This window comes from Mesoplodon mirus (assembly GCF_964341445.2).
Source record: "Mesoplodon mirus genome assembly, chromosome: 1".
Taxonomy (NCBI): Eukaryota; Metazoa; Chordata; class Mammalia; order Artiodactyla; family Ziphiidae; genus Mesoplodon; species Mesoplodon mirus.
Genome location: NC_138976.1, coordinates 74,359,768 through 74,379,052, shown reverse-complemented (window position 1 = coordinate 74,379,052; position 19,285 = coordinate 74,359,768).

Below are 19,285 nucleotides of genomic sequence, written 5' to 3'. Positions count from 1 at the left end.
CTAGGGACTTGCCCTGGTGATGCAGTGGTTAAGGATCCACCTGCCAATGCAGGGGACATGGGTTTGAGCCCTGGTCCAGGAAGATCCCACATGCTGCGGAGCAAATAAGCCCATGCACCACACTACTGAGCCTGCACTATAGAGCCCGCGTGCCGCAACTACTGAAGCCCATGTGCCACAACTACTGAGCCTGCGCTCTAGAGCCTGCGAACCACACTACTGAAGCCCGCACACCTACAGCCCGTGCTCCTCAACAACAGAAGCCACCGCAATGAGAAGCCCACACACCGCAATGAAGAGTAGCCCCCGCTCGTCGCAACTAGAGAAAGCCCGTGCGCAGCAACGAAGACCCAACACAGCCAAAAATAAATAAATAAATAACATTGTGTATTTATTTATTTAAAAATAAATAAATAAAAGGGAAAACTACTAAAATCCCCAAGCTGTAGGTGGAGAGCCCTCATGGGCAGAGGGGTCTCTCACCTAACTTAGAGGTTCCTTCCTACGTTGCCCCTGCTCCTGGGAAGCCTTTCCCATTGGGCTTCCCTGCTGCCACTGCAGTCAGCTCAAGAGCGTGCCCCCTTTACAACATGGTCCTAGTTTGATCTCCTACCAAAGCAGAGCCCAGGCCAAGGACTTGGGTGCAGTTGGTTTATTGGGGAAGTGATCCGAGGGAGAGTATGTGAGGGATGGGGGCGGTGAGAAGAGCCAACAAAGAGTGTGTTAACGAGTGAGTTACCTCTAAGGACACCTTAGGCTCAACCCTACAGAATACCCTCTAGAGAACTGGGAAACACACCTCTGAATTCACCCACCCGTCTCAGGAGGCTGGGACATTTATCCACTGACTCCCATCCCCCATTGACGCAGGGCTACCCCCTTGAGGAGGTACATTTCCTGACCATCCAGGTTGTACCTGGTTGGGTGGAACGAGCTCGCTTGATGTTAGAGAAAGGCCTCAGTGGAGAGAAAGGAAGATGCAGGAGGCTGTCAGCATGCTAGACACCGTCTGCTCCAGTAGCAGGTCTAGAGGATACAGGTGGAGCATCCATGCTGTCTGCTGTAACACCCCAGGAGCCCACGTGTAGGGCTTTTCATTAGTCCTTCTTAGCTTTTCATTAGCCCAGATGAAAGGGGCTACTGTTTAAAAACCTAACCCTTCCAAATACTAAGATTTAATAAGAAAGAAAGGAAATATAAAAACAGATAATACAAAGAAACATACCAGATGAGGTCTTGAAATATAGGCAGCTGATCCCTGGTAACTGTGTGCTATCTCCACAGATGGCACATTTCTACAGAGCTTTGACAAATGGCTCACTGCCCTCCAAGCACCAGGGTCTGTCCCTGCAGTAAACACACCCTGCCTCCTGCCACCTGGGAATGTTCTCTCAGGTTCTTGGCAGCTGTATTGTCTAGGTCAAAAGGACCATAGCAGTTTCCTTCCTTGGTTGGTTTTCTTGTCAGAGAATAAGTTGTGCATAGTTTTCCTACAACAGTTTATAAGAGTGTATGTCATTAGCACCATGGTCTCCAGCACTGGACCCCCTGAGTTTGAATCCTGGCTCTTGACATGTTGTGTGACCTTGGGTGAGTTGCTTAATTGCAAATCTCAGTTTCTTCATCTATAAAACAGAGATAATAAGGGCCCAATCCATAAGCTTGTGAGGATTTAATAAGTTAATATGAGACAATGACTAGCACATAAAAGCACTGTATAAATATTGACGATATTATTATTAGATTAGAGATTACATACAGGGAATTAGCATAATGTAGTGACCTTCCACCTCAGAGCCACTCTATAAAGCGACAACTATTCACTCGCCACATCTGCAACAAAAATTAGTACTACATACATAGTAATAAGAAGAGCTTTCTAATGGCAAGATCATTACCTAAGCTGGGGTGAGTTGCTAGGGCTCCATCTCCTTCTTTAACATGTGTGAATTGGGCCAAGTCTAGCAGAATCTTTTCTGGCCTTTTCTAACACCCTTAAATTGGAAAGTAGACACTTGCCAGACACAGGACTCTACTTGCCATAGACAGAAATATTCATCCTTGAACATAGCTGTATCCTCCTTGGCTCCAGGTAGCCCAAACTAGAACCTTTCTTTGAAGCTTCTCAAGGAGAGTGCTAGGAGGTCATTATTATACACGTTTCTGGTTAGACTACATCTTCCTTTTCCATCCTGTCCATTTTAGGGACGTTTGTGAGCACCTGCCTTAGAAAAAAGGGAAACGCAATCAACTTCAGTGGTTTGGCTACTTGCTATAGCAAACGTCTGAATGGAACAGTTTCTGGATGGCTAAAGAGCTTCATCTTTTTCTGTGTCCCTTACTACAGACAACTGAATAATTTATCTTCGGCTCAGAAGCCATCCCTTATCTTCCTTTCTCTCTAAACTTCTATTTCTAGGAAATTACCACAAAGGCCTAAGGTTACAAGGAGTTGCTTCAGGTTGACGGTGAGATCCCAAGCCTTGGGTCATTCTATGTAGGCGCCACCAAAGGGAGCATAAGTTTGCATTGACCTAAGTCTACCCTCCTCTGTCCTACCTCCTCTTAATTGCAAAACTCAAATCACTCTATCTCCTTTGGTACAGAACAACTTGACCTCTACCACCCCCTGGTGGATCATGAGAGTATGCCGGGTGAGTCACTTCTGAAATCACCATGTGGGCCCTAAAGACTTACAGAATCAAGGGTCACCTCTCACAAGCCTTCCACATTCTCATTCAATGTACTGATTATCTAGAGCTGAAAAATAATTTACCCCCAAAGGGTGCTAGTATTTTTTTGCCCTAACTTATTTTCCTATTATTCAAACATGGCATTCTTTCTTGTAATTGCTTGGTTACTTGTCTCTCTCCCCAAACAGACTATAAACAGCAGAAACCCAATAGTGCTAAGTGATTTTCTTGAGGCCACATAATCAAGAAAGAACCCCAACATAGAAATCAGGCTTCTCTATTCATGGTCCACCGTGCTGTTCATTAGCAGCACTGTTTTGTGTTCTGAAATAGTTCTTTCTCAGAGGAAGCACTGAGAGAGTGGTACACCAGGGCTCAGAAGACAAGAGATTCTGCTCACAGCTCAGTCACTACCTCACCAAGAGCCCTAAACAAGGATGGCAGTTTCTTCAGATGATGGCTTAGGTCCCTGTCCAACTCTAAATGTCTAGGATTCTACTTGAAAGGATCATGCATCAACAGTTCAGAGAGAGAGAGAGGAGATCCATCCATTCGTTCCACATATATACATTCATTTAACAGATATTCAGCATCTACTATGTACCTGACCGGATGCCGGGTGCGCAGGGAAACAAAAACTACAACCCCCCTGCCCACTGATAACTTATGCTTTGATCTTAGTGTGTTCACTGGCCAACATGTCTTACTGATGATGTTGGGTAAACAGAGTGATGGGTCCATCATCAGCATACTGTTTTGTGAAGAATTCCCTCATGGTTGTGTGTGTGCCTGTGTGCGTGTGTCTGTGCCTGTGTGAGTTGGAGTAGGTGGGAGAGGGAATGCTGGTGAAAATTGCCACATTCAAAATTACCATGTCTCAAATTCCTGAAACAAACAAAAACCAAATCCACAACAAGACAGACTGGGTATGTGCAGCACAGGTGTCCCCTTCCTGTTAATGTGCAGTTTCCAAAATCAAGCCATTGCTGCTCTTTCCTGCCTAGATGCCAACAGGAGTGCCCAATTAGTGCCAATTTGTTTCCTATAACACAGACACCTGTCACCAAAAAGCTTGACAAAAATAACCAACTTAGTCACTGTGGATCCAAACTGGGCTCAAACTAATCACCTAGAGATAAATAGGAAGCCTTCAAATCCCATTGCAAATCCTCCAAGGGCCCCAGTCCCTCTGCCCATGAACAAATTTCTGGTGTATTTCTGACTGATGGCAAGACACCAACTGGCAATTGATTCTTTTTTTTTCTTTAAATGCAAGTTATCAGCCTTTCCTTCCAGTCAGCTGCAGGCTCCCCCCTGGCAGTTCAAGACTCATAGTGATAATGGATTATCTTTTCTTTTAATAGCAAGCCACCTTCTGCTGAAATGGAATGAAAGTTACAGGAGAATGAGAACAGATTTCACCAAGAAGTCCTTTAACACTCTTTAGGAAACACCTCTAGTTCAAGCATTTAAAAAAAAATAACCTTTAAAAACTAACCAGGTTTCTGCTGTGTGGCTGAGCCAACCACCAGGGCTGTGCTGGTTACATCTGAATTAGCCCTGCTTGACAATCACTTTCAAACTCTGTTCCACCTCATGCCAGTGGATCTGCTCCCTGGGTGTGCAGTTGTATGGGGCAGATGCCTTCGAAGGAGCTATCGAACCCAGATTAAGAACGCGTAACATATAATAAGCAAATGATCAGGCAAGATGTTTTTCCAAATTCATGCAGGCAGGAGAATCAGCATGTCCTGCTCTTCGAAAGAGGGTCCATCTAGCCCACTGCTTTATGGGGAGCAGAAATATCTGGAATCTGAATCTGCCGCAGGAGGGGTTTCTATTCTCCTCACAATGCTGTGTGCTGAATGGCAGATTTCATCACCTTCCTTGTAAGGCACTTCTCCTTATGAGAAACCAAACACAGAGCCTGGCTTCTAACTGTAGTATTAATAATGAAAATGGATTGTGTGCATCCTGTTTGCTAAGCAATTATCCAAAGGCAGGGATTGAGTCCAGATTTTTTGCCTCACTGCCTGAGTGGCAGGCCATGAATAGATAGACAGGTATTTACATGCAGTGTCTCTGACCTGGAGAAAATGTCAGGAGCTTGAGAGACTACAGAGCGAGCTGTAGATGCATATTCTTTTGAAACATGGCCAGGTTTTGCAGTCTATTCTTGGAAAAGGCAAAGAAAAGGCGGAAAGAGTTTGGATTTGCTGTCGCTGTTTAAAGATATCCTCCTGAGTCAAAATGAGACCATTTTACTTTGCCCACCTTAAGTTTTTCATTAACTGGAAGTGACTCTGGCTCTTACCTTCTCAAGGAGATGAAATGAGCTTTATATAGTCCACAGAGAGTGGTGCTCTCCCTGGATGTTTTATAAAACCAAGATCTGATCTGCTTAACCTAGGTACTTTTTAATAAGAGGAGGCATTTCTCGGATGCCTTGGATCTAAATTTTCTTCTCCTCCTCTTTCACTTGCTGCGCTCCTGCAAGGTGCTAACTTACTTCCTCTTTCTGAGGCCCACGTGCTATTTCAGAGCTGTGCTTCCAGGCTGAAAGGAACCCTGCGCTAGTGCATGCAGTACTTTGGGATCCTTCCGAGCAAGCCACTGCCAACATCTATGTCATCTCCAGTCTCCCCTCACCCACCTTCTTCCTCCTTTATGATGAACTTGCATGTTGAGATGCAGATTGAAAGATGGCACTGACAGTTCATATGGACAAGGACCGGAGGGTGTAGTCTTAGAAGACAGAGGGGAATAACAGAGGCAGCACGTCCCTGCGGTGGGGTGGAGTCACTCAACTCCTAACAACAGTTTCACAATAAATTACAACTGCCTGGGGAATGCCTTCGCATCCATGGTACATCTATATGACGGAACACTACTCAGCAATATAAGGGAATAAACTACTGATATACACAGCAACATTAAAGAATCTCTAATTCATTATTCTAAACGAAGAAAGTCAAACACATAAGGTACGTGCTGTATGATCCCATACAGGAAAACTCTAGGCACCAAAACCAAATTGAGTTTCCAGGGCTAGGAGCAGAGGGAGAGGTTGACCTAACAGCTTGACTAGCCATCCCAGTTTGCTCGGGACTGTCCCCGTTTTAGCCCAGAATGTCTTCATCCCTGGTAACCACTCAGTCCCAGGCAAATCAGAACAGTTGGTCATCCTGGATCTTGACAAAGAGGCATGAGGGAAATTGGGGGAGGTGGAACTGCAGTTTTTAAAACTTCCAGAACTATGCACTTACAGGTAAATTTTACTCTATGTAAATTATACCTTAATAAAAGGCTGGAAAGAATCTCCTAGTCTCTCCCCTGTCCCTCCACTAGACAGTGAGCTCTCTACACACGGGCGCTTTGTGTCTCCCATGCCATTGTTCCCAGCCCCCAGCACCTAGCATTGGGTCTGCTGTGGTATAATTTGATAAAAGAATGTGTCCTGCGCTTTCTTCTCAGATGCTACCTGTCATATCACCACGAATAGATTCTTTAAATAATCCAATAGTCTCTAAACATGGCATTTTCTCCATAGAAATACTCAGAGTTAAAGATTTCACTATTTCCTTTGGGTGGTGAATTAATAGCCAGGCTCTCGATATGAGACAGATCTATTAAGCAGGGCTTTCTAAATACACTAAGCATAACAAATTCCTGGGGTGCTTGTTAAATATATATATATATATATATATATATATATATATATAAGTTCTTAGAACCCTATCCAGACCCACCAAATCTGAAATTCTAGGAAAATGGCTTGGAAATCTGTGTATTTCACAGGTATCTCAGATAATTCTTATGATTAAGCATGGAAAGCAGAAAGACAGAAAACCTGGCATTGTGCAACCTCAGTACCAGCCTTCAGGTCTGGTCACATCCTGTTCCCTGGATCCCATGTGATCCTCCTACCAGAGTCTTTCTGTTAATGAATCACTTGCTCATTCATTCCATTTGAGAAATATTCATTGAGCACCTACTCTGTGCTAGGGCTACAGCAGTGAAAACAAGACAAACAAATAAACAAGACACATTCAGTCACTGATGGATGATGTGAAGGAAATACAACAGCGTGACATGACAGTGCCTGGACCATGTGCTACCTACATAGAACAGTCAGGAAGGATGTGGTCTTCGTTGATGTCTGGCTCTAAACCTCAGGCAGTTTTCTTGTGGGGAGCATAGTTGGAAAGCCACAGACATATGTTCCAGTCTCAGCCTTGTCATAAGCAGCTGCCGCAGACAACCTCAGTATCCTCATCTGTAAAATGAAGGGGTCGATCTAGATGTTGCTCTCTAAGGATGCTTCTAGGCCTGACAGTCTATGTTTCTGGAGTTTATTGTTGTAATCAAATGAAGCTAATCTGATACATATTTAATGATATACGTAATCGTTATTGTGCTGCATGATAATTAGCTATCAATAGTAAGCAGTTCACATAAGTGACTATAATTAGTATTTTCTTAAACACAAGCCAACCCAAGTTTTTGGTTTTTCTCTCTTCTCACTTTGTTATTCTGTAATTAGTATCAGGGTCCTCTGTTCTTCCATACTATGTATCATTCCATAAGAATCCATGTCCTTTTCTCTCACATACCCACATAGTGATACTGACACTTTAAAATATCAGGGTGTAGTTTATTCTCTCTTGAGATAGTATTTCAGTCCTGAGAGTGCTGTATTACTGCTTTCCTTTCCATCATCAAGGAGCTTTTCAGATAATGCCTGCTCTTGGCTCTTTCATCTGCTGTCTTGGGTGCTAGAAGGACTAGGGACCGGAAGAAACCACAGAAAGTTTAGACCATCGGAATTTTTTGGAAGGGATAGGAAAACCAACAGGGGAGACAGTACATGAAGATGGACCCAAATCTTCATCTTCTGAGATTCTGGGAGTATCAGGGAAAGTGTATGAGTTTGCTTGGGCTGCCCCAACAAAATATCACAGACTGGGTGGTTTAAACAACAGAAATGTATTTTCTCACAGTTCTGGAGGCTGGAGGTCCAAGATCAAGGTGTCGGCAGGTTTGGTTTCTTCTGAGGCTCCTCTCAGCTTGCACGTGGCACCACCTTTTCTCTGTGTCCTCATGTGGTCTTTCCTCTATGCGTGCGTGTTTCTGGTGTTTCTCTCTTTCTTTGTACAAATTCCTCTTCTTATAAGGACACCAGTCAGCTTGACTGAGGGCCTACTCTAGAGACCTCATTTTAACTTAACTTTTTAAATACGTTTTTTCCAAATACTGTGACATTCTCAGGTACCCGGGGTTAGGACATCAGTATATGAATCGGTAGTTGGGGGGGGGACACACAATTCAGCAATAACAGAAGGGAAACTGTGAGGAAAAACTAACTCTTCAAATATACAAAAACTAGGGATGCAGTCTTTCTGCCAGGTCTGGCAATTAACAGAACTTCCTTTCTAAGACTCCTCAACTGCAAAGGCCATGTCACCAGCTGATGACTAGAGCCTAATTCACCTTGCACAAAATCTCCCTTTCCACAAGCAAGAATGAAAGTCTTAAAGGATCAAAAAAATAATACCAATGAGTTTATATACAAAACAGACTCACAGACACAGAAAGCAAACTTACGCTTACCAAAGGGGGGAGGAGGAGGAACAAATTAGGAGTATGGAATTAACAGATACAAACTACTATACATAAAATAGATAAGCAACAGGCTTTACTGTATAACACAGGGAATATATTCAATATCTTATAATAACCTATAATGGAAAATAATCTTAAAAATATATATGTGTGTGTGTGTATATATATACAATACACATAAATATACATAAAACTGAATCACTTTGCTATATGCCTGAAACTAACATAATATTGTAACTCAACTATACTTCAATTTTAAAAATTAAAAAATTAAAAATAAAATAAATATCCCAATTTAAAAACAGATATAAATACTTGGGAAAGCAAGCCCTCTGGGTGAGAAAGAATCCCTGGCAGCTTGTGAATGTCCTTCCCTGTTTTCATAAAGAGAGAGGAGGAGGATGAGGGTGAACGTAACTGACTCTGCAGTTGGCTGCACCGCCCCATCTGTCTTCTGTGCTGACCAGGTAGTGGCTAGGTGGACAGGATGGTGTGCAGTGGCCCCAGAAGACCCAGGGACTCATGCTTCTCCTGCACTCTCTGCCTTTGCATCAGGACCCCTGCCTTCCCAGAGGCAGTGTGGTTCTAAGTGTGAGATCTGAAAACAGAAACTCTAGAATGAGACAAGCTTGCTGGCAAAGCCTTTAAAAAACAAGGCAGCAATGGAAGAAAGCCCCCAGACCTCCCAAGATAAATTTCAAAGGGCCAAGAGCAGCAACCTACACTCTTAACAGGCCACATGCATCTTCCTTACTCGGCCTGGCCCTTCATACAACATGATAGGCGTGAGAGCACTTTGTCATGAACAGAAATAGAAATATAAAGCAAAGCAGATCCAGGGACAGAATTGGAAAAGTATGAATATGTAATGCTGGAAAAGGATTTTACTTTAATTTGGTGTTTTAATATTATAGGCTTTTTTTTCCTCTTCTTCTTTTCTTTGAATCCCTGATCTAAAAACAGGAGACCTGGGTTTCAATCTTCCTGCTCTATTGCCATGTCAAAGAACTGGTCATGTAACCTCTGTGAACGTGGTTTCTGATCCTTAGCTTAAAGGAATTGGAAAGCACATTCTCTGAGATCCCGCTAGGATATTTTCTTCAGCAAATGTATCTTGACAAAACAAGAACTGATCCAAATAATTAACAGGGCGAAGCTTAGTTACTGTTGCACATTTTTGGTTAGATGTCTGTTAACTTATACGTACTAAAGTCTCATATTCTGATGAAACTCGTGATTACTCGTCTATGAAATGGGGATAATATTTGTCTCGCTAGGTTTTCTGAGGATGAAATTAAATAAAGGATGTAAATGAGACAATGGCTGCTGCACAGCAGAGGCTGAGTAGGTGTTAGTTCTTTTCTTATTAACCCTGGTAATCCCCTTGGTGCCTGGCTTGGTTGATGTGCAGTAAATATTTGACAGGTTGTGAAAGTAGCCTGGAGGCACCACTCTGGTAATAACCTAATGCAAATACAGACCAAGGGGACTAAGATGTGCCAATAAGGTAGCAATGAAGTTGTCTTCCCTCTCCACTACAACACAAGATATATATGTATATGTTTGCCTAAGCACACGTACTCAGGACTGACATGAACTTAAACTCCAGCTCTCAGGTTTGAATATATTTTTGGTAGGACCTGGTGAACCACAGTGATACAGGATGGCCTGGGAAAGGCTGAGACCTAGAAAAGACAGTCCAGGTGATTATCAGTAATATTGGAAGTCCAGCTGTGTTCAAAGGGGCAGGTAGCAAGGTATGATCAGCAACAGCATGATCATTATTGAGTCCTTGAGTACTTTATAAGTTATTCATTTTATCATCACAACTCTTCAAAGTGGTATTGATATTCCCACTTTTCTGATAAAGGACTCGTTGCTATAAGAGGTTAAGTATCTTGTTCAAGGTCATAGAGTTAGTGAATGGTAGATCCTAGATTTGAATGTTAGACTCCTTTTCTCCAAAGTCCTTGTATGCTCTACTTCAGTGCTGGACAATCCAGGAGCAGGCAGTCTTTAGAACTGAAGACTTGCATTAGGGATATTGCTCATGTGGTACTGGGTGATCAAGGCACTAATCTAGCATCAAGACCAAATTGTAGAGTTGGATGAGGACCAGGCGAAAAACAAGTAGTGTTCCCTGACAGATTACTAAGGCAGGATCTCAGACCCCCAAGAACAAGGTAGCATTCCCACCTCCACAACAGGGCAAAGAAAGAATCTAGGGACAAGAAAGGACTTTATTGTAAGAGTTACGATAAAAAGTCTGAGGCAAATAGCAGCCTGGATGAGTCAATGATCCAATGTATCAGGCAAAAGCTCCTCATATTCTGACAGTGACATCTCCTAGAATCTAGCATGGGGCTGTATCAACAAAAGGATGAGAGAAGTAGGAGGAGGTAAAAGTTTCCCTACTAAGAAGAGAGAAATATTCTGAAAGAATCCAGTTCTGGTTCACTAGAAGCTTTGGTGATCAGACCTGGTGTGTCTTCAAAGGATTTGAGAGATGAGCTTTGATGCCATTCATTGTGCCTTAATAATCCCAAGAAATAAGAGCTATGTTTCATTCTTTGCATTAAAGAGGACTTTCCGGGCTTCCCTGGTGGCGCAGTGGTTGAGAGTCCGCCTGCCGATGCAGGGGACACGGGTTCGTGCCCCGGTCTGGGAAGATCCCACATGCCGCGGAGTGGCTGGGCCTGTGAGCCATGGCCGCTGGGCCTGTGCGTCCGGAGCCTGTGCTCCGCAACGGGAGAGGCCACAACAGTGAGAGGCCCACATACCGCAAAAAAAAAAAAAAAAAAAAAAAGAGGACTTTCCAAAGAGCTTCAGAGAATGCTCTGCTTCTTGGTATAACACATAAGTTAAACTGAACCTTCTTAATGCCCATCTTAACATAGTGTCCTACAAAAACTGACATTCAAATAAGCACTGAAAAGTAATTTAAATATTTACTGAAATCTCTTGAAAGCACCAAAGAAGTATATTAAACTTTAGAATATATTAAACTTTATATTAAACCTTATGGCACAAAGATCCTGAAGATCTTCTTCAACTCTCTTTCTCCTCAAAGTCCTACTCATTACTAGCACTCATAAACAGCACCAGGAGAACTGCTGGCTATCGTTTAATCACCTGGCTTTACTCTGTTCCATTTTGCTTTCAAAGTGTCTCCCTCCACTGCCACCAAATAAACTCATTCACTCATTCATTCAATCAACTGAACATCTAGTAAAGTCTTGGTTTTGCACAGTTCCCAGTGAAGTGAGAGATTTATAAGGCATAAGCCCTGCTATCAAAGAACCTAGAATTAAATAGGAATGGTAGAACACACCCCCAAATTACTACAGTAAAATGTATTAAGTGATTGGTCCATAAAATGTGGATTAAGATCCAGGATATTCTGGAAGATTAACTAAAGCCAACCACACAGTCTAGTTACCGCTTATTCCTACTTCTGTCCCCAAGATACACATGCAGTCGTCTTGTTCCTTTTCTCTTCATACGTTCTAAACGTATTTCTCCAGTGATATCATCTTAAAGGAAAATGAAGTTAGATCAAAATGGACTTAAGTCCAGACTTGAAGGAAAAGAATGCACTTAAAGAGAAAACTAAGAATGTTTGCAAAAGAAAGGACCATCTGACTGATAGCCTTGTGAGAATAACCAAGGACCCTTAGGAATTTTATGTTATCAGTAGATCTCTCTGATCTTGTCTCTACAATGACTATCACCAAGATAATTTCTAAAAAATAATATGATCATGTCTCATTTAAAATGTCTCACTGCTTTTGAGATTTCTCCTTGTCCTTTGATTATGTCCAAATGTCTTAACATGGCTCAGAAGTTCATTTTTTAGACTCCCTCCTATCTCTCTAGCCACATATCGTATCACTCATCATTGCCAGCATATTCTCTGCTTCAGTCCTACTTAATCATTTGCAGAAATGGGTAACTTCTATATCCTGAGCTCACCCCATGCATGTCTTTATCACGTTGCACCGTAATTGCCTTTTTCCAAGATATTCACCTCCCAGATAATAAGCGCCATGCAGACATGGGCTAGTTCTACCGTATTCATCATTGTATCCCTCAGAGCCTATCTAAGTGCCAAGAAAGTAGTAAATATTTCATGAACATTGCTTGAATGAATAACTAAAAACATAAGGGCATCATTGCTTGTCTTGAGTTGAGTTCCTTGGAAACGTATTCTGAGATGAAGTTTTTCATGCAGGAGGTTTATTGGGAGTAGCTGAAGTAGGGCTTTACAGGAGATGTTGAACTGCAGTGTGGATCCAATAAGGAGCTCTGAAGCTGAAACAGTCCTTCAAAGTTTTCCCTACTAAAGGCACAAGGACCAGACCTTTGTACCCGTGGATCTACTATTTCTCAAAAGCTAAGCTGCCTTCAAGGAGGAAGTGTCACCTCGGGTGATTCATCTCACTTTGGACAAGGGCAATTCCTGGAAAAAAGGACTCAGTTGTGAGTCCTCAGCATTAACGCTCCCAGCAGCAGAAAGAATGAGAGCTGTGGTCTTAGAGAGGAATGAAAACAATGAAACACTGCAGTGTCTGCTACATTTCCCTTTAACCCACAGCACAAGGCACGTGTGACTCAATTTGCTAAACTCTGGAAGTGTCCCTCTGCCCTTAAACCCATCTAATAACAACCTCCACTGCTCAACTACAGGTGAAGTGAGCAACAGTACTGCCACCATCACATTCATCTATCCATTCAGTGTGTATTTGTAGAGCACCTACTACATGCTGGGCATTATTCTAAGTATAGAGAATTCAGCAGTACATAAACCAGACAAAAAGACCCTGCCTTCACTGAGCTTTCATTCTAGAGAGAGATAATTAGAAAAGTAAAAAATGGAGCAGAGGTTGATAAATGCTATGAAAAAAGTAAAACAGAGATGGAAAAGAGGGAATGCCAACATTTGGGGGAGGGTGGGTATTTTTTTTTAATTTTTCTTTTTTTTTTTTTTTTTTTTGCTTTATAACAAATTTAATCAGTTATACATATACATATGTTCCCATATCCCCTCCCTTTTGCGTCTCCCTCCCACCCTCCCTATCCCACCCCTCCAGGCAGTCACAAAGCACCGAGCTGATCTCCCTGTGCTATGCGGCTGCTTCCCACTAGCTATCTACCTTACGTTTGGTAAGGGTGGGTATTTTAATAGTGAACAGAGTAATCAGGGAAGGCATCACTAAGAAGGTGACATTTGAGCAAAGCCATTTAGATATTGGAGAAAAGCCTTTGCAGGTAGAGTAACAGGTGCAAAGACCCTGGAGTGAGAGCAAGCCTAGATGTTAGAAAATAACCGGAAACCAAATATACCTGGAAAAGAGTGGAGAAGTAGACCCTAGTGGGAAATGAGGTCAAAGAGAAATGGGGGGAGAAGGCATATTATAGGTCATTGTAATGACTTTGTCCTGTACTCTCCACGAGCTCCAAAGTTGATGGTCAACAATGACTTTTGCATACTAGCATCAGTTCCAAGAGTAGTAAGATTTTTGTCAAAAAAGAGTCACCCCAGCCAAAGGGAAGGGGTGGATATCCAAGTTGATTTGTCAGTTGGCTTCATCATTTAGAATTTTAACACAAGCTATAGCAATGTAATTTCTTAGGTTCCCTGATAAACAACTAGACCCAAAAGAGCCAACAAATCTAGCTCCATTGTTTCTTCACGGGACCCACTACCTTTAGAAATATAAGCCTATTTCATCAGTGCACTTAGGATACCCTGTGTCCCTTGAGAAACAACTGGTTTTGGTTTATGATGAGCCAGAACGCGTGCGCACACTACGCCGTGCATTCTGCCCTTCATCAGCTCAGGCTTTTGTTCATCAAAATAATAGCAAGTCGTGGCATAAAGCCATTCTCTGAGAAATAATTCATTACAAACAAATCATCCAAATGCCAGTTCTTCTGCCCAGCATGACCTTCAACAGGATAGACCCTGGAAGACTCACCTGTAGCATTCAGTGGCGGTAACACAACATTAACTCCAACAACGTTTATTGCCTCGCCAGGCTGTCACTCTCTTTGGCTAATCCTTTTTACACCATTACTTTCTGAAGCTGACCTTTAATCCTTGTAATCAGAACGCAAACAGTTCAACAGCTCAAGGAGCTTTCTTTTAGGCTGTGGTGATGAGCCGGGTAACACCTCCCAAAACACCCCCGCCTTTTCAGATAAAGCTAGAAGAGAAAGTTTGACCAAGGCCTTTGTATAGATCTGGGGCAGCCAGTCTATGGAAAAATTAATCAACTATAGAAAAAAAAAGAAGCTTCTTGCAGGTATGAATTCCCATCCACAGAAACAGGACGTGTGATGATTATCCATTTCTTTATTTTCTTAAACCCACATAGCATGGCAAGAAATTTAGTCCAGTCAGTATTGGAATTCACCCCAGGATTAGGCTGAGGTCTTAAGGACTCACCAAAGGCCAAGATATCAAGATGGGTCCACGCTAGGTACCACCCAGATGCCTCTTGTGCCAGCGTGCATTCCGCTGAAGCTCCTGGTCTCAGCTGCTACACGTACGTGATGTCTCAGAGTTTTTTTGCCGAGGGTGGGAACCCCAGTGCCCCGGTCCTAGCCTTTCAAAGCACATCACATGGCTACCTCCTCAGAGGCCTAGTAGAGCTGGCTCTAGGCTTGGCCACAAAGAGGGCATGAGTCCTGGGCTCCTCCCATGTCACTCCCACTGTTGCCTCTGACTCAGTCTGACCTCTGACCTCAGCAAAGTTTGACCTCTCTCCTTCCAATTATCCTCAAATTATGCCTCTCTCCTCTAGCTGCTCTAAGAGCATTTGACATCTCTCCAACATGTTTTACTTTTAAAAAATAAATGACAGGGAACAAAAAGTCCTGCAAGAATCTTCTACTCTTGGTAGAAAACTCTGTGTGCAGGTTGGGTTGAGAGTAGGGGAAGAAGAACACAAATCAACATCTCAGAACATTACCCTGCCACAGGTTGATTATTTTATCTAGAACATTTGATTCCTTAAAGGAAAGACTAGAGTGGGTGTCTGAGCTGTGGACATATGGAAGTGGAAAAGAAAAACTGGATATAGAACCTGCCTCCTAAATGTAATGATAGAAATTGCCTTAGCCTGGGTTTTCCAGAAAGCAGAGCCCAAACAAAGGCTTGTGAAGACAGCTACTAAAAAGGGCACTCCCAGGAAGCTAGAGTGCTGGGCAAGGGGACTGGCGTGGGGCAGAGGGAGGGCCAGGAGGAGCCACTACTGAGCTGCCCACCTGTGTGTGACTGACTGTTCAGTCTCGCTGGATCATCCCCAAAGAGACCAGATAAATTTCATCTTGGCACCATCCATCTTGGAGGGGAGAAAAGGAAAAAGGTATCCACCACTTCCCACTGACTAAAACTCACCCCATGAGGTGTAAGTCCTCCACAGTGCCAGCTGTGCATGCCTGGGTGACAAGCACAGGACTGCAGGGTCCATGCCTGGACATCAGTGGAGAAGCCCTGGGGCTGGAGTCAAGAGACTCTCAGGTGACACCTGTGTGGAGTTTGTTGGAACCCACAAACTCTGGTCACCTCATTGATATCTGGAACCTGAAACAGAGGCTAAGACCATCTGAGGGAGTGCTGAAAGTGTGAGATATAGTAATATATGATGGTGTGCTATCGAAACTGTGAGTTTTAACAAACATGTGAGGATAGCTTTATAAAATACATACTTTTTAAATATATTATAAACACAATATATAGTATGCATAAATAATATATAAATAATATAATGTAGAAATATATAAAATTATATATTCAGAGTAAATCCAAAAATATAAATATAGTATATAATGATATGCAATATATAAACAATATATTTATTATATATTACTTTCTAAATCTAAATTAGCATTGTCTATATCAAAGTTGTCTTTTTTGATTTATTCATTCATTCATTTGGATTTGTTTTTTTTTATTGAAGTATAGTTGATTTACAATGTTGTGTTAGTTTCAAGTGTACAGCAAAGTGATTCAGTTGCATATGTATGTATATATATATATATATATACATATAAATGTGTATGTGTGTATATATTCTTTTTCAAATTCTTTTCCATTATAGTTTATTACAAGATATTGAATATAGTTCCCTGTGCTATACAGTAGGTCCTTGTTGATTATCTACTTTATATACAGTAGTTTGTATTTGCTAATCCCAAACTCCTAATTTATTCCTCCCCCACCCCCTTTCCCCTTTGGAAACCATAAGTTTGTTTTCTATGTCTGTTAGTCTGTTTTGTAAATAAGTTCCTTTGTATCATTTTTTTAGATTCCACATATAAGTGATAGCACATGATATTCGTCTTTCTCTGTCTGCCTTACTTCATTTAGTATGATAACCTTTAGGTCCATCATTCATTCATTTCTATTTGTTGGGTTTCCACTCTAGCAGTGAACAAAACAAGTAAAACTCTTGTTCAAGGATGATACTGTTAGAAAAAGTATTTGTGAAACTTCTAAAATTAGCTTAAAGGTCAGCATTGAATTCTTTTAATATCTTTAATCATTTAAAATCTTGCTTTTTGTGTATCTATTTGACTTCTTGTGAATTGCCAGGAGCAAAAATATTCAGATCAAGAAATGGTGGGAAGTCAACTTGAGTTGTAAAGATATTAGTCAAAACAGAGACACCAATATAAAAAAATGTGATGGGTTCCTTGTAGGATTTGGAAGTAGACTCATCTAGAAAATGCAAAAATTACTAAATGGAGTATGTGCATTTTAAAAAGTAGTGTTTGCTTATATTTTCTGAGACTTAACCTCTTTTTAATGTGAGAAGCACTACTCTGGAAGAGAGGGCAGGGTAAGTGCTAAGTTTCTTTCTTTGTAAACTTCCCTCTTATTCTAGGACGTATCAGGAAGCTATGACAATCCTAAGAATGCTGACATTTTTCTCACTTAAGAATGATGATAGAAATAAAAGAGATTTCTTCTCCTTTCTCAAAAAGTATACAAGCAACTTTATACTCTTCTTCTAAAATGGAGAATAGCTTGAATTGGAAACTCCAGATGACAGGTTATTACCTTTGCCAAAACAAATTTTAACAGAGATAATCTACCAGAAACCCCCAAAATACTCTAAAATTTGAAGTGGAATATAATAACAGCTTTAAAAATTATATCCAGGGTATTTTATGCTCACCAGTCATTCTCTTGGTCTTTTCCACAATATCAATATGTACTTTGAACAGTATATTTGAGGATCTTTAAAATTATATGCTCTCATTCTACAAATGAGGAAATGAGGGCCCAGAATCTTAGTTCCATAAGAAGATGAAGATGAAGTCGCTCCATTAATTAGACTGTGGATAGTCTATAATGCAAGGGTTTAACTCCTGGTCCAGGGATTTTCCTTATATACAGTTTCTTACAGGAGGGAACATTAAAATAACTTAAACATATTTTGTCTATTTCCATACAAAGCCAATTCAATTTCCTAGAGCAATTCAGCTCTTTCTGAAGTTTGCTTATGCCCATTATTTCATTTCTTAGGCAAACAAACAAACAAAATCCTTTTAACCAGTCTCTGTAGATAACAACTTACTGATCACAAATTTTTACTCAGGCATACCATTAGGGACCTCACCTCCAACCCTTACACTACCCACCACCCCAACAGATTCCCAAAACACAGAGTATTCAAATCAGAACTATTATGCCAAATATGGTTTTCTCCATTTCATTACATATCTAGATATATTAATATTTTATATTAAAACTAGAATATACTCTTTTGAATCTTTGTTTGCCCACTTATTCAACAAATGTTAATGTGTCAGGCTCTGTGGTAAATATGATAAGCATTTCTCCAAGTGACAAAATGCAGTTCTGCAATACTGCTTCAAATGGCTGCATGATATAATACTGCATGATATTCTATTATTTCATTTTACCAAAGTTTACTTAACAAGTTCCCTATTATTGAAGCATAATGATGCTGATAATCTACCACTCCATGTCTTCCTGAACTCATGGCATCTCTGAGAATTCTTGTCTTCTAGGTCAAAATGCTCCAGCCCTTCTTTTCTTATATCCATTAACTTAATTTGATCGAATCTTGAGGAAGGGTATGAAGCAGCAATGAGCCCTCACCTTTATCTAAGTGAGGAAGCAGAAGCGTTCATTATTTCTTCAGTTAGTCATTCAACCAGAATTCATCACGTCCCTTCGTCAGGTCAGGTACTGTGATGGAGCAAGCAATAGAGAGAGAAATAAAGCACTTTACTACAGAGTATCACAATCAGAAGACAACCTTTGCTGAAGTTAGACAGTTATTCTCCAGGTGAACCAGAGCAAAGACTAAACTAACTTTACCAATGTCTAGTCTAGAATGTAACTCTAATTTGTGTGTTTTACTCTGCACAGTTCTTTTGTTCAGTTTTAGGATTTGTATTAGTTTTACACTGCTGCATAACAAATTACCCTAAAACTTAGCAGCTTAAAGCATCAAACATTTAACATCTCACATTTTCTGTGGGTCAAGTATGTAGGAGAAACTTAGCTGACATTTCAAGCTCAGAGTCTCTACAGCTAGGGCTACGTCATCCAAAGGATTGCTGGGACTGGAAATCCCACTTCCATGAGGGCTCACTCACATGTCTGTTGGCAGGAGGTCTCATTTTCTTTCTGGTTGTTGACAGGAACCTCCATTCCTTGCCACATGGACCTCTGCAGAGGGCTGCTTGAGTGTTCTCATGTCATAGTATCTGTCTTCCTTTAGAGCAAGTAATCCAAGAGAGAGCAAGGTGGAATCCACAGGGTTTTTTTATGACCTAGTCTTGGAACTACCATCACTTCTGCAATATGTTATTGGTCACAGACCAACCCTGATACAGTATAGGGATGATACAAGGGTGTGAACTCTAGGACAGAGGGATCATTGCGGACTATCTTAAATGCTTAGAGGCTTTAGCAATTTAAAAATCCC